Genomic DNA, 14,830 nt, shown 5'->3' with positions numbered 1-14,830 from the left:
TGTGTTTCTAGCTATTACACGCTCTCTTTCTCTTTTTCACTCTCTTTTTCTGTCAGCCTGTCTCACTCTCTCTGTCTGGTTCTTTGTCTCACATGCTCTCTTCTTCTTCTTTCTGCTGTGTCTCTATGTCTAGCAGTGCATTTACATGGAGAAACCTAGGATTTCTTCAGGCGGTCTGAAGAGATCTGATTTCTACAATGTCGTGTAAACAAGAAATCTGCTTTTCGGAATCGAGGTAGGGGATTATGGAAACCAGATTTCCCCAGCTAGATTTCTCCTGGTGAAAGCCAATTTCTTGGGTTAGTATCTGTGACAACAGAGACGAAAGAAGATATCATTATATGTAACACTGAATCCACCCTCACTACTGTGCTCATTTTGTCACTGCACTGTGAGTTCAAAGCCTCCAACGCCAGGAAACAACCTCCTGCATCACTTAGACACTTTGAATAAGTTAGGCACAGTTACTAAATACGTTTTATAGAGGAGAAATCTGATTACTGCAGCAAACGGATTTCTTGAATAACTGTTTCTTTGACTAAGAAGGTTTGTACTCTGTCTCTTTCTCACCGTCTAATTTCTTTCTCTTTCATCTGGTCTCTCTCTTTCTCCCTGCATTTCTTCCTCTCTTCTCCTCCCTCTTTTTCCCCTCCCTGTCTTTATCTGTTGTGATCATTTTTCCCTCTTCCTCCCTCTCTCGGTATGTGTCCATTTCTCCACGGTTTATTTCTCTTTTGTCCGTGTTGGTAACTGCAGTCGGCTGTTTATTGATGTTCAGCGGTGGAGACAAACTTTTCCACACATCAAACATCCCTCTGCCGTAATCATCATCTCCTGCTGGCACTTGAGATTTGTTTTTCTTTCTCTCTCTCACTGATTCTGTCTCCTTTTGTGTTTTGGGCCAGCCACCTATAAAAATGGCCATTTACTGGAAGCAGAATGATCCATCATGAATACGGTACATTGCATATCATACTCTTTATGCTGATTGACCAAAAGGTGTGTTATTTATTTAGGTGTGTATTTTTCACATATCAGGGCTTTAACACGGAGGCCTCATCAACTTTTCTAAATGATTACGCGTAACCATATACACATAGATCACTACTTATTTTGGCTGTAACAAGGCTACAGCTTCTACCACTTAATGGAGCAGTAAATTAGTGTTTTCAAGCTGACAAAGTTAGTGCCGACACAAGGTTTCTATTTCATCCAAAATATAATGAACAATCTGGTGTGTGGTCATGGTATAAACAGAATAACCGACTTTGAGCTGAAAATAAAACTCGCTCTGGAGTCAAAACCCTCTCCCAGATGGGATTTTATTTCTGTCACATATTTGTTCATTGTTTTATTCATCCATCTCCCCACCATGTACCGTATCTTAGATACCAACAGCTGAATAAGGGCAAAACTTGGACGAACGATGCATCTCACCACAGAGGTGTAGCATTTACAAAATTATACAAATTACCCAGACGCAGATGCTATTATTATAGCTAAAAACAAGCTGACGGATTTGTTTATAGCAAAAGCCTTAGAGTGCAGGTTTCAGTGCTGAGTTTTAGTTTAGTTAATGTACAATTATAGACTCAAGGAATCAGTTCTGTGGGAAATATCGTCCAAGCAATTTTCAGAAGGGCTGCAGAATTTCAAAAAGATTATGTTTAGCAGGAGCAGCAGTAGTACAAAAGTAAAGTCATCTACAGATAATTTAAGATAGCTGGATGTGTAGCAGTGGCATTGTTTTATACTGGAGAGGCTGTGGTGACTTGGTGGCCTTATAAAGCGAAGCTACGAATTAGCGGGCGGGCCACTGGAGCCTATTGTCTTTGATTGAAACAGAACCCTATCACAGGCACGCTGAGACACACACAAGGCCATGGGGTTATACCACGAGCATGACGCTGTGCTTGTAAAAGTGACCAAAATTCAGGATGACAAGTTTGCAGAAAACAATGTGTGCGGCTGAGCACACACACACACACACACACACACTTCTGCCTCTGAGTGCAGTGTGTTTCTCTTTCTCTACTCTTATTTCTAAACATACATTTAATTTATATTATCTCTCTCTCAGCTACACAGTCGCCGCTGCTAGTGTTGCTAAGCGTTTGTGAGCTTTCAAGTCACATTTAGCTGCTTTGCAGAGATGGACACACTTAAAAAGGGAATGAGGATATCTAAATGCGTTAAGGGAGCTTCTGACAATTAAGGAAGACACACAGCTGTTTGGCTCTTGATGATGGTTAGAGCAGTGCACACATGCTCACTCAAGGCATGCCCACACATAAACTCTAACACACTGCCAGCGGACTCAGAGTGCAAAAGCAGATGCTCTTACTGAACAAACACCACAAATAAACGGACACACACTCGCAAGTGTAGATAAGAGGAAAGAGGGGGAGAGGATTTTTTTTTGTTTTTCATGGTTTCATATTTCTTTGTTTAAACACAAAAACGCACATTCCTGCTCCGCTTGTTTGGTTCACACTAGCACAAACACTACAGCTAATACTACGTCTCTCTCTCTCTCGCACGCAAACACATACACACGCGCTCAAACACACAGCGACGTCTACGTGCATATTCAGCCGTGAGAAGAATTCTCAACCCAAACAAGATAAACCCTCATGTTTGTAACTTGATTTGAACAACATACACAAACTGTCATGGCTTTTTAGGATCTTTAATTATCTTTCTCAAGCTAAAAATAACTGTCTCCTATTTGCTCCCACTCAGTTATCTTTTCATTCATTCTCCTAACAAAATTAGCCCCTTTTCCATTGCAGTATGCCTTTATTTGGGTAGGTACGGATTCAGCTATAAACAGCTCTTCATATGCAACATAACTGGTATGAGTTGAGATCCAATTCTGGCATTTATAGACCAGTTTTGTACCTGAAACGACAACTTATTTTAATGTAGATGTAAAACTAACAAAACTAAAGCTATTTTAAAGTTCAAAGCTTTCAACAGGTGGAGCCCCAACTGTTACATAATAACATCAGAAAAGTCTATAGTCATGTTTGAGACTGAGGGGTTGAGTGGGGTTTTCTGTGTGTGTGTGTGTGTGTGTGTGTGTGTGTGTGTGTGTGTGTGTGAAGTGTATGTGTTTCTGTTTGAGAGAGAGAGAGAAAGAGGGAGAGAGAGGCAGAAACAAACAGGGAAACTGCACACACTGTCGGTGTGTTTTCCAGTCTCTGTGTGTGTGTGTGTGTTTGTGTGCATTTGTGTGTGATGTATAAATATATCTCTACAGGTTTTAAAGTGGCTTTGCGGTGCTCTGTATTTAGAGCAGGCCTGGTTAAATCTCCTCTCACCCCATTCATGTGGCTGACTCTCTCTCTCTCTCTCTCTCTCTCTCTCTCTCTCTCTCTCTGTCTCTCTCTCTCTCTCCTTCTGTCCACTTCTGCTGAGTCTTTCATTTCCTCTATGTTCACTCTCCTCAACCTTCGTCCCACCATCATACTGTTCCTCACTCTCTCTCTCGCTGTCTGTCTCTCTATGCAATCTGTTTACTGTAAATCCTCTTTTTCACAAGGCTGCACCATATCTACATACATTGATTCAAGATAATGAATGTGCAATATGTTTAGATGTTGGTTGGCCTGATTTACAGTCATTTCCTCCCTCTCTAAATCCACATATTTCATGAGAACCATAACTACCACTGTGCCACTGTCAGCATCACTGAATGTACAGCCTTCAGATTCGCTTTCAGGATCTCTCAAAATAAATGTTCTTCTTTTTTGCAATCACTACAAACAATGAACAGAAGGGTGACAAATTAAAGGAAAAAGCAACACAAATTGCAAGGTGTTGTTTCACCACAAGCCTCACTTCAGTGCTCCTTGGCATAGATTCCCAAAGTCTCTGGAGCTCTACTGAAGGGATGAAGACTATTCTTTCAAAATATATTATCTGCTGTTGTGATGATGGTGTTCAAAGTGCGAAATACATCGGTGACGTTGCAGACCGCTGCATGTGACACTTGTCTATTTATGACACATCAAGCATATCATAAAAAAGAAGAGGTCATGGTATACCAGGATTAAACTGCTTCGTGGACATATCCACGTGTGACATCTTGCAGTTGCACGTACCAAGACACCACCAGTGTGCCGGCCTACAAAACGATAGGTGTGACACACCGCCTAAATGTGCTGCACTTAACATGTTGGTCCAAAACCTCAACTGGGTTTCTTTAGTTTGTCACCTCTGTACATGACTATGTCTAACACCAGAAAAATGCATAATACTGCCACAGTAATCTGTGATATTTTCTCTATCAGGTGCAAATTGTACTCGAAATATGAATATATTTTACATGTTGTAATTTACTGTGATAGCTTGGTATAGTTACCATTACAATGGTAGTCTCTGCCATGCATCTGTGGTACAGTTAATGTAAATGTTTTTAAAGTAAGAACCACATTTTCCCATTAGCCCTTCTGCTTATATTCACAAAGAGGATCTTTGGCTGTTCAGTCAAATGTTTTCTCTTAAAAGGGTAATCATGTTGGAAGTGATTTATCAAATGTCTTTAACTCTACTATCTTCTACTGCCATCTGAAACTCTACAAACTACAGCTCCATTTGCGCTGGAAGAACAGCAGCACCGCCGTCTAGTTTTGTCATGTAAAGCAGTCCAGCAGATTTCCAGCCCAACAGACAAGGTGGCACACAATGTTAAATTCAGTTTAGAGGCTGTGTTGAAGCTGCCAATCTTCTTGGTGGTGGGCTTTTTTTTTGTTTGCAGTGTTTATTCTAATGTTTCTGCCTCAATATGGACATGATTTAGTGATGTTAAAATGTTGCATGTAGCAGCTTATGTTTGTTATTTTTGCTGTTGACTCAACTGTAGTGGTACATGGATGATGTAAAAACTTCCAGCTTTTAGACCTAGTTAGTCAGGTCTTTATAGCCAGCATGTTACACCATAGTAACATAATGACAAACAGACAATCTCTGATTCACTATGCAGTTCCGCTGCATGACGCTGCAGTTTAGGAAGAATTTATTTTCAAAATGTTTTGTGTTTTAGGTAAGATCTGAGCATGACTTATCCTCAATAAAAGCGGTAATAAAAGACGTTCAAATTACTCAGGACAGGAAGATTTCACACCCAGCTAAAGGGGGGAAACACTGATAGCGCTGCATAGTCGTAATAGTGTTTAAGCAGGGCTTACACCACCAAGAGATGTAGCTGGAACTATTACAGTTTCTTAAATGAGTTGAAACAGTTGCAACACATGTGACAGCTCTTCCTTTGCATGAATGTGTTTGTGTGACACTAAGACGGATGAGGAGAGAAGGAAAGAGCGACAGAACTGGTTTGTTTGTGTGTCTCCACAGTGCGTGGGTCGATGTGTATATCTGTAGTTTTGTATGTGACTGTGTGTGTGTGTGTGTGAAAGATACAGAGAGTGTTTGTGGGTCATTCCATGTGCGTGAGAGTGTATGACTCTGATTACACCAGAGCAATAATAACAGTTTAAGTTCATTTGTAACAATCAGACTTTACTTAAACAGTATAAATCACAAGTCTAACCTCTGACACACACACACACACACACACACACACACACACACACACACACACACGCACACACACACACACGCACAGGCCCAAACACAGAAAGTATGACTCTCTGGACACCTACATGTGTCTGTCCGTGTGTGTGTGTGTGTGTGTGTGTGCATGTGTGTGACGTTAACCAGTTCCAACAGTCTGTAGCCATAATAATGATCAACAACGAGAGCAGTAGCTATGTAGACCTCCCACAAAGTCAAAATATTACCCACAAATACACACACTCAGACACGCACATATGAACTGAAACAATTCCACTGACTTTTATTCACTAAACACCGATACACCTAAAAAGAGGTTCATCACATAACAATATTTGTGAAATGTGGGTGATGTCTTGAGTTCTAAGCCCAATCAGGAAATGAGTGAACACATTGCACACACTCTGTTTCTAGGACATGTTCAGCTCTTTTCTGACAACCGAGACTAATACCTAAGCTCTTTTTGTTTGTTTTTATTTTCAGCTAAATTCCTACTTAAAAGTTTAGGAATCGATGCAGCTGATAAACTTGAAGTCTGACTTGCTTGACATTAATTAATTTCAATAACAAACTACATTTACTCACTCTCTAACAAGTTGAGTCCATGTTCTACACGTCTACTGTTGACCCATAAAAGTCATTTTTATGTGATTTCTTAAAATGGAACACACGATTCACACTTCTGTACTACTGAAATCTAAAGCTTCTGTAGTTTGGTTTATGGTTGTTTTTAAAAAAAAAATAAATTCTGTCATCCCTATAGCTAAATAAGAATGTCAGTATTCAATGATTATCAATGATCTAACCAATTATGGTCACTTTTATATAACCAATGCTTACATTTTAAAATTGATTGCTTTCTGTTGTCAGGGAACTAAATTATTACCATTCACCAGCCAAATGTTACATGTGATGTTCAAGTGGCTGGTAGATTAGCTTCACTCACATTCACTAGCCATTTGGCCGATGTCTGTGCTTGACATTACTGTCTGGCCCATCCGCAACACTGTTATTTCCACCTGTCTATATGAGGCCTTCTGCATTGACACTGAACATATTGAACGTAAATTGTGAGAATTGTCGATTATAGATGTAATTCCTGGGGATACTGAGATATTCCAGGACTTCCTCTTTCCCTGGACTTCCCCATGAGTATAGAGCTGTATTAATGACACACATACAGACACAGAGAGGTTTCAGCACTTTTGTGGCCCCACACTGAGCTGGAGCTTGAATTTATACTGACTGTAGGCCTGCATGTCACTTTACAGTAAATAACCTGGAAACACCATTTCCAAGAATTCATGAGGAGACTGAAGACAGACACACTGAGACGACATCACTATAACTCTACAGCAGCAGTTACACTGTAGGTCAGGTTTCAACTGCTACAACACTTTAAGAGATTTATTTTGAAATCAGGTAGCCACCGCTAGAAAGCAAGACAACATGATTAACAGAATGAAATTATATCAAACTATGATATCTTACACCTAACTTTAAGTCACATATGACAGAGTTCAGGGAACCTTCTGGCTGGATTGACTATATTTTTCTCCTGTGTGGTGATCATCACTGAATTTCAGTTTGACCTTTGCATTACGAGTCTTTCTTTACCCACTAATTCACTGTGCTGCCCCGGAATTTTTTTTTTAAAACGAGCAGTCCGGAGTTCCACTATAAAAAGTGCAACAGTGACATAAAACTGAGAGCTTTGTTGAGGAAAGAATCTGTCTTTTCTATCATCTTATACACATGAATGTAATTATGGGGGACATTACATTTGTTTAGTGGTTTGACTTTTGTGTGATGGAGTGTGGTGTGTATACGATTCCATTGTGCTTTTACTACTAAAAGCCAACCCATCAAAACACACACACAAAAGCAGGCCAGAGGCCAGTTTTTAAAACATCCTTTAGGGAAAATAAAGCACCTCAAATCAGAGCAAGATCATTAGTCCAGTCTTTAAGTAGGAAACATAACAATCAACAGAAGTTTCTATTCTCTTAAAGTACACACTTACATAGTATCTACAATGCCCTTTACCTCCAGCCTCCCCTCATCTCCCATTTCTCATTTTATTCTCTTTCCCTTTCCCTCCTCCTTCTGACCTCACCTGTCACCCAGTTTTGTTTTCTTTCCCCCCCTCCTGTTCACATTCTCCCATTCCCCTTCATGTCTCCCCATTCATCTCCTCCTCTCCCTCACTTCTCTTCTCCATCCCTCTCCTATTCTTCCTCCTCCTCCTCCTCCTCCTCCTCCTCCTCCTCCTCCTCTTCCAGCTTTCCAAGGGAGCTGAGTCTGTTTTTGATTAGCGTTCTCATGTAAACCTAAATTGTGATTAAACAAACACTGTGTGAGTGCGTTTGGCCCCGTATCAAGTTTGCCTCTCTCTTAAATATATGTACAGACACACACACGAGCGAAGCCAGAGACATGTATAGAAGTAGACATGTATAAACAAATGCAAGACGTATACAAACATATGAGCAAATATGCAGACTCAAGCAGAGACACAAATTACTATACACATTTAGCATGCATAAAAGTTCATGCATAAGAATATACGCACACATACATACTGTGTATTCATACACATATATACCCTAATTGCCCACGTTTAAGGCATGCGCCTCAATCACATACGTATGCACAAATAGACACACACCCACAGATATACAGTATTTGCCTCCACACATCCCTATCCCCCGTTAGAGTAAACAGGTCAAGGGGAAAGTCCGTGAGTTTTAATTATTTATACTAGCAGCTCCGTGGCTACTTCCCCCATCCAACTCACCTTTATTTGCGAGGTTAAATTACTACCACATGCTGCCTCTGTGCTATTTCAGTGCGAGCATATAAAAATTCTTTGCCATAACAAAAAGAAAATCTACAGGCCCCCAGCCTCCCACGAACATTTCATGGGTTCTGGCCCTACGGCGAGCTAGCTAACTGCCTATAGCTGCTAAAGTAGGCAGCTGAAAGGGAAAGGTGTTGCTGATGTGAACTTTAAGACTGCCTGGCTGGTGAATTCACCCTGCAAAGAAACACTTTGGCTGGTTTTTTTCACACATCCACATAAGAAGACAATAACTTTTGGCCTCTCGACTTTTTTCACAGCAGGATCCAGACTTAACTTGGTTCATTGACAAACTTTGCAAAGAACTGGTGCGTGAGACCGAATGTGCACACGTCAATAAGTTGAAATACATAAATATAAACGTGCACACATAAAACTAAACTTGGACAGCGCTCAAAGCGAGGGAAGCAAAGTCAATTTAACAGCAGGATGTTCATTAAAATGAGAGTTAGAAATAGCACTATTAATGTCAGTGAAGAAGTCACTGTGAAGTGTGTCTATAAGCGACAGATACCAGTCTATTTCATGTGTAATGATCTCTTCTTCTATTCCCCTGAACTGCTGTAACAGTGATCCTAGTCCTGATCTGGAGTCTTTCTCCTGCACATGCATACCTGTAAGAAGCCAATCACAGATACAGTGATGTGGGTACACATTTTGTACTGGAGAAGTCTCAGGTAGGAGAAATCACATCTTTAATCCCCAACCCTAATTACAGAAACTGGATTTCCTATTAAGATGATGTTGTAGAAATCAGGTTACTGCACAAATCCAACAGCAACCTGTTTAATAAATGTATATAAACACACTGAGTATCACATTTTCTACTTAGGTAGTTAGTACATTAGAGCGTATTTTTGTCAAGGCCATGAAGGAATGTATGAAACTTGTGGAATGAAACCTCTTCACATTATCCTGATATCATTGGTTCTCTCCCTCTTTCTCTCTCTCTTGCTCTCTCTGTCTCGCTCTCTTGGTTTTCCATATCTCTGCAGTGTGTATTTATCTAAATATGTCCCGGGACAAAATCGCACTTCTGTCTGGGTTGTGGGAAACACACACACACACACACACACACTTACACACACGAGCCACTAAGAGCAGCCTTATTTTAGAGGAGTTCTGGTTAGGTTCCTTCTGTAAAAGTATTCCCTTCCCAGTATACCAGTGATTCTCAGTGTGTGCCCTGTGGTGCAGCTCCGCCATGGAACCTATGGGCCTCTTGGTGCAGCTTCATGCCAGAACACCCACTGCCATTTCAGCCTACTGGCATGTTTTCCCCTTGTTCTAGGAAGCAATTACGCCAAGTGAGATTAAATGTAAGTAAGATTGATAAACTTGTTAGAAATACACATGCAGTGCACTGCTGTGGATGGGCCCTGTGGTGCAGCTGCGTGTCAGGTCCTACAAGCCTTGTGGTGCAGCTGCATACCATGGTTTGTACTTCTGAGTCATGTTTAATTATTAGGAAGTTCTGTCGTGGGCGTGTGGTTTAGTAAAAAGTCTGCCATGCACCAACACACACGCACACACACACACGCACACACACACACACTGACCCACACACGCAGACCCACAACTCTGCATCCAGTGTGGTGTTAAATCAGTGGGAGAGGTGGCGTGAGAGAGAGAAATGTAGTTCTGTGTGTTTCTGTGTGTGTGTGTTTGTGACTTATTTGTTTCTCGCCAGCACTCAGTGGCGTGAAAACCAAACAAAGGGGCCTGGATCTTAGTGACAAGAAAACAATCTTACAATTCCTGACAACAATGCAAACACCAACGCTGTTTGTTCTGTTTGTGTGTAACAGAGAGAATGCATATATAAAAAAAGAGAAAAAGGGAAAAGAAAGTAAATGAGTGAACCAGTCCATGATGAGAAGGAGACACACATGAGTTCGGACCATTCCCACCAATCGCTGCCCGTCTGTCGCGGCCAATCACCGCTCACACCGAGTACACCCACTTCCTGTAATACTAACCGTAACATTCCAGCAGGTAAACTATGGCAGTCGCCTCTAAATGGACAATTAGCCAAGATTAAAGGCAGCCTCCTCGTCTTTCTCCATTAACTTAATTAGGAGGAAAAGACATCTCAAATGACCCCCTGCTCTCTTTGGCCTTCCCTCCCTCTCTCATTCCTCTCTCTCTCTGTCCAGCTTTTCCCTTGAAGTTGTATTTACAGTAACTGGGGGAGGGTGACTTCCACACTTTCACATCTGGGAGCACCACTGAAGCATTTAGAGGTTAAGTGCCTTGCTCAAGGGGTAACCTAATGGTGCTGAAGAGCATGTCTCATTACTGTCCACTCAGCAGTGCAGGGATTTAGACTGCCAACCATCTGAGTCATGATTTGTGGACCATCCACCCTTCCCTTTCTTACTCCTGTTTAATCCAGTTTCTTCCCCACAGCTATCTCTTTTTTCCGTAGCCTTTAGCTACACTTTAACTTTTTAGGAATGTATCTAATGCTGTTACCCAGACTGACCCATAGTGAGTGAACATGTAGGGATTAGGGACACTTTGACTGGATAAAATCCTTCACCAGCATCCCTCTGGACGGGAACTCACTTTTCTTTCCATTAAGCCTCCAAAAAACCCTTTTAGGCTGAATGTTTAGCTGCTTGTGTCCCTGCTGTGATGCACTTGATAGGTGCAGTGAGGACGTTGGGGAACAGCAGCAGTGTTAAATAACAGGAATAATCTGAAAGCTTTACTACACAAGATCATGCTACCAAACTAAAATCTGATGGCTAAGTTTATTGGGTTCTTTTGTCAGTTTTTTCTATATAGCTATATACATATGCACTTCTGAATCAGGGTTCTAATATATATCGGCTATCTACACTTGTGTTTTTTTTGGGCGAATCTTTGGGGACATTTTTGTCATTTTATTTTGCTAATTTACTGCTCTGTCTCCAAAGAATGAGAGCTGCTCAGTGACAGATTCAGCAGCACAGTAGTACACATACTGAGCCAAAGAACGAGTGAGAGGAAAAACAATGGTAGAGCCAGTGTATTTGCACATCCAACTGCGTTGAATTTAGGGTTTATTTTGACTAGTTTGATAACTTTATTTAGTTTCTGTCGAGTTGGAATGCATTGTGTTCTATTTTCCTTTCTTGACATTTGATGAGTTGATTTTGTTTATTAAAGCTATGACAGTAAGTTGCACGTAACAAAACTCACTACTCGGTGCTTAAGGGGGGCTATACCAAAACCCCCGAGAGTATTTATTGAATTTAAAAATGGTACGTTTTATTTTTAATGAATTTAACTTTTCATTTGTAAAAAATTGTTTGCTTGTTTATTGTACTATTTGGTATTTTCAAAGCTAGTCTTGCTTTAAACAGTAGAGTTCAGCAATGTTTTAAGGCATGGACTATATGTCATATAGCTGCATTCTTAAATAACATATTGGCAGTTTGTAAAACAAACACAGGTTCTGCATCTCTACAAGACAGTGCTTTTATTTCAGTGTCCATAAAAGTTGAATCATGGTCAAAAATCACCTCCTACATTATGTAACACTGAGCCTCTGAAGTCCTACTGGAGCTAAAGTGGTGAAGGAGCAGAGGAAATTTCTCTCAAGTCTGACGTTACTCTCATTTTTCTTCTTCATCGCACCCCTCTCCTCTCATGCAAACCAATCAGCTGTAACCTGAGCTGCTTTAATGGGGGAGAATGATGCTGCTTCATGAGTATCACTGGCTCTGGTTCAAATGCGGGGGCCCTGCACAGAACATACACTCACACACTTTCACAGGCATGCACACATAAAGCATGCGCGTGCACGCACAAACTGCCAGAGCGGAGAGTGAAGATAACAGGATGAGGCTGAGTCTGGGTCAGTGTTATTAGACAGGAGACTAACAGCCATCAAGTCACTTAGCAAAGTAAACCTCTCTGGTACACTGTTATGTGCACTGATGCACAGAAAGCCCTCTAACCAGTGGCTCGCATTTTTCCGTCCGAGCCATCGTGATTGTTGCTTTTCAAACCAGAAACTCATTGCCTTTCTTGCAAATGTATTCTACTCAGAGCTTGATCTTAGTGTGAGTGTGTGAGTGTGTGTGTGTGTGTGTGCGTGTGTGTGTGTGTGTGTGTGTCTGGGTGCATGTGCTGTGCGACCACAGTCTCTGCAAACTGTGGGGGGAAACAACCACAGACTGCACACACTGAAACCCACAGACTCCAGTCCACAATCCATCTATCTCGCCATCCCTATCTTTGTTTTCTCTGCCCCCTACCAAGCACCTTTCATCCATCCATCTCCCTACTTCACGTGACCTCCCCCAATACCTATCATTCATCTGTCTTCGTCGGTCACTCGCCATCCGCTCTCACTGCTCAATTAGAAGATTTTCCAATATGACACAAAGACAACCTCTTCGATTCGAAAAAAAACTATTATCCAGCCTGATACCTCTTGCCCTTACCTCCCACCCTCCCCATGAGCAGAACCTCCAATCCATGCCTATTTTCCCTTAATGCTAGTCCAGCTCCTTCCCTCTCCTCCCGTCTCCAAACCTCAGACCACAGGGCTTTAATAGGGGGGTTAAGAGGTAATTCCTATCACACTGCCATCATTTAATATCTAACCGAGGCTGACAGAGAGGAAGGTTACGAACCCAAACCAGAAAGCCACCAGCAAACCTCCCTGTCTCCTCCTTCTTACTCTCCTGCTGTTATTCTCCCTTTCAGGCTCCCTCCCTTCTGACTTTTGCTCTTTTCCGCTGTCATTCTACCTCCATTTCTTCTTCTCCTGTCTTTATCTCTGGCACGCTGCCTCATCTACATACCTCGCTATTTACATTACCACCACTTCCTCAAATCGCGGCAAAGTGCGTCGGACAGGACGGGATAAAAAGCACCGAAAGATGGAGGAGAAAAACGAGAAAAGTGGAAAGAAGAAAAAAAAATAAAGATCAGGAGGAAACTCCAGACACTGTAATTTAGATTGTGCTGATGGCAAAGTAGGGATATAAAGAACATGAGATTTATAATGTTAAGTTTGGAACATGTTCACCCTTTCCACTCTCTTACTGAGTTGCCTGAGAGCTCTATAGGGATCCATATTCGAACAGCGATAAATAAGAGCTATCGAGACCAATTAGAGGTTTTATAGAATAGTAAGCCAGGCGGTGGAGGAAATAAGACTGTCACTCATGAGGAACAAGAGTAAAGGTTGGAAAGAAGAAGTAAACATAGTGAGGACTGTGGAGTACATGTGTTTGTGTGTTTGTCTCTGTCACTGTGTGTGTCCCTGATGTTCACATGAGGGGGTTTTGACTGTGTGTGATCCTGGAAGCCACAGTTGACGTAAATGACAATTTGCTCTCAGCCATAACAGTCTACTTTGCTGTCTTCAGCAATACATCACGCATCACCACAAACATATGAAACACACGATCCGTCTGTCCAAACTTTAAAATGGAGGTTTCACAGTGTGCACCCCACTGAGAAGATTTCATCTTTTTGTGGTTTTTCTGCCAACACAAGAGATCATTTTGAGAAAGAGCTACAGAAAATACAAGTTAATTTATTGTCATCATCATAAACCACTATTATTATTACAGTATTTGTTGTTTCTGTTGGGGGTTTTTAAAATTCCTTTGCTCTGTTTCGAAACAAATTTAACTTTTTTTCAATAATTTGTAAGCCTAAAGAGCATGTTGTAACTGCCCATTGAGAACCAGTTCAACTTTTCATGCTATAAGAAAGACAGTGCACTTTGTTTAGATATTCCAAGGAGTTTTTAGAGGTTTTTTTTTTCACCTAAGATGTAGAGGAATTGCCTGAATCCCTCAGTTTATCTGAACACCTAAACATTGCAAACACAGGTTTCAGTGGATAGAAACCTATTAGTTACTGTTAATTATTGTAGATAAGACCCTTGTTAATGCTGGAAGAGGCATACTATAAACAGAAGAGGCGATGTACCGCAGACTTCACTGTTCATTTCAAAGTAAGTTCTCTAACTGAAGCATACTGTGAGGCAGCATTTGTGTAAATGTCACATTTAGGAAACCATTTTCGGTATGAAATAGTCACCACCCAACACCTGGAGGCTTGACAGGTAGCAAGTTTCTCCTTTACAAAGTTAACTTTTCAGACCCACTTTTCAAGGCTACAGAAGTAAATTTTTAGAGGTGTATTCCTTTTAAATGTTCGCTGGTCTAATTCACCTTTTGATAACATAAAACACATAAAACTCCAATAATGTCAAAAACTACAAACAGACCAGAAGAATATACTTTTTCAACAAAGAAAGGTTACAGTAGCTTCCACAGCCGTTCTGCCTCATGGAAACATTATAAAAGAGAGTGAGAGAAGTGAGAAGTTTAATGTCCCAGCGCTGGTATTCCCTATCCTAACACCTTGCAACACACACAG

At 41.1% G+C, this 14,830-nt stretch overlaps 1 protein-coding gene across 1 annotated transcript in view; it reads right to left on the bottom strand.

Annotated features, from left to right (window-relative positions):
• slit3 (slit homolog 3 (Drosophila)) overlaps window positions 1-14,830 on the bottom strand; it is a 240,419-nt gene that overhangs the window by 196,605 nt on the left and 28,984 nt on the right. The gene's annotated exons all lie outside the window — the stretch shown is intronic.

The sequence above is a fragment of the Dicentrarchus labrax genome, unplaced genomic scaffold (assembly GCF_905237075.1).
Source record: "Dicentrarchus labrax unplaced genomic scaffold, dlabrax2021, whole genome shotgun sequence".
Taxonomy (NCBI): domain Eukaryota; kingdom Metazoa; phylum Chordata; class Actinopteri; family Moronidae; genus Dicentrarchus; species Dicentrarchus labrax.
This window is presented reverse-complemented; position numbering and strand designations above follow the sequence as displayed.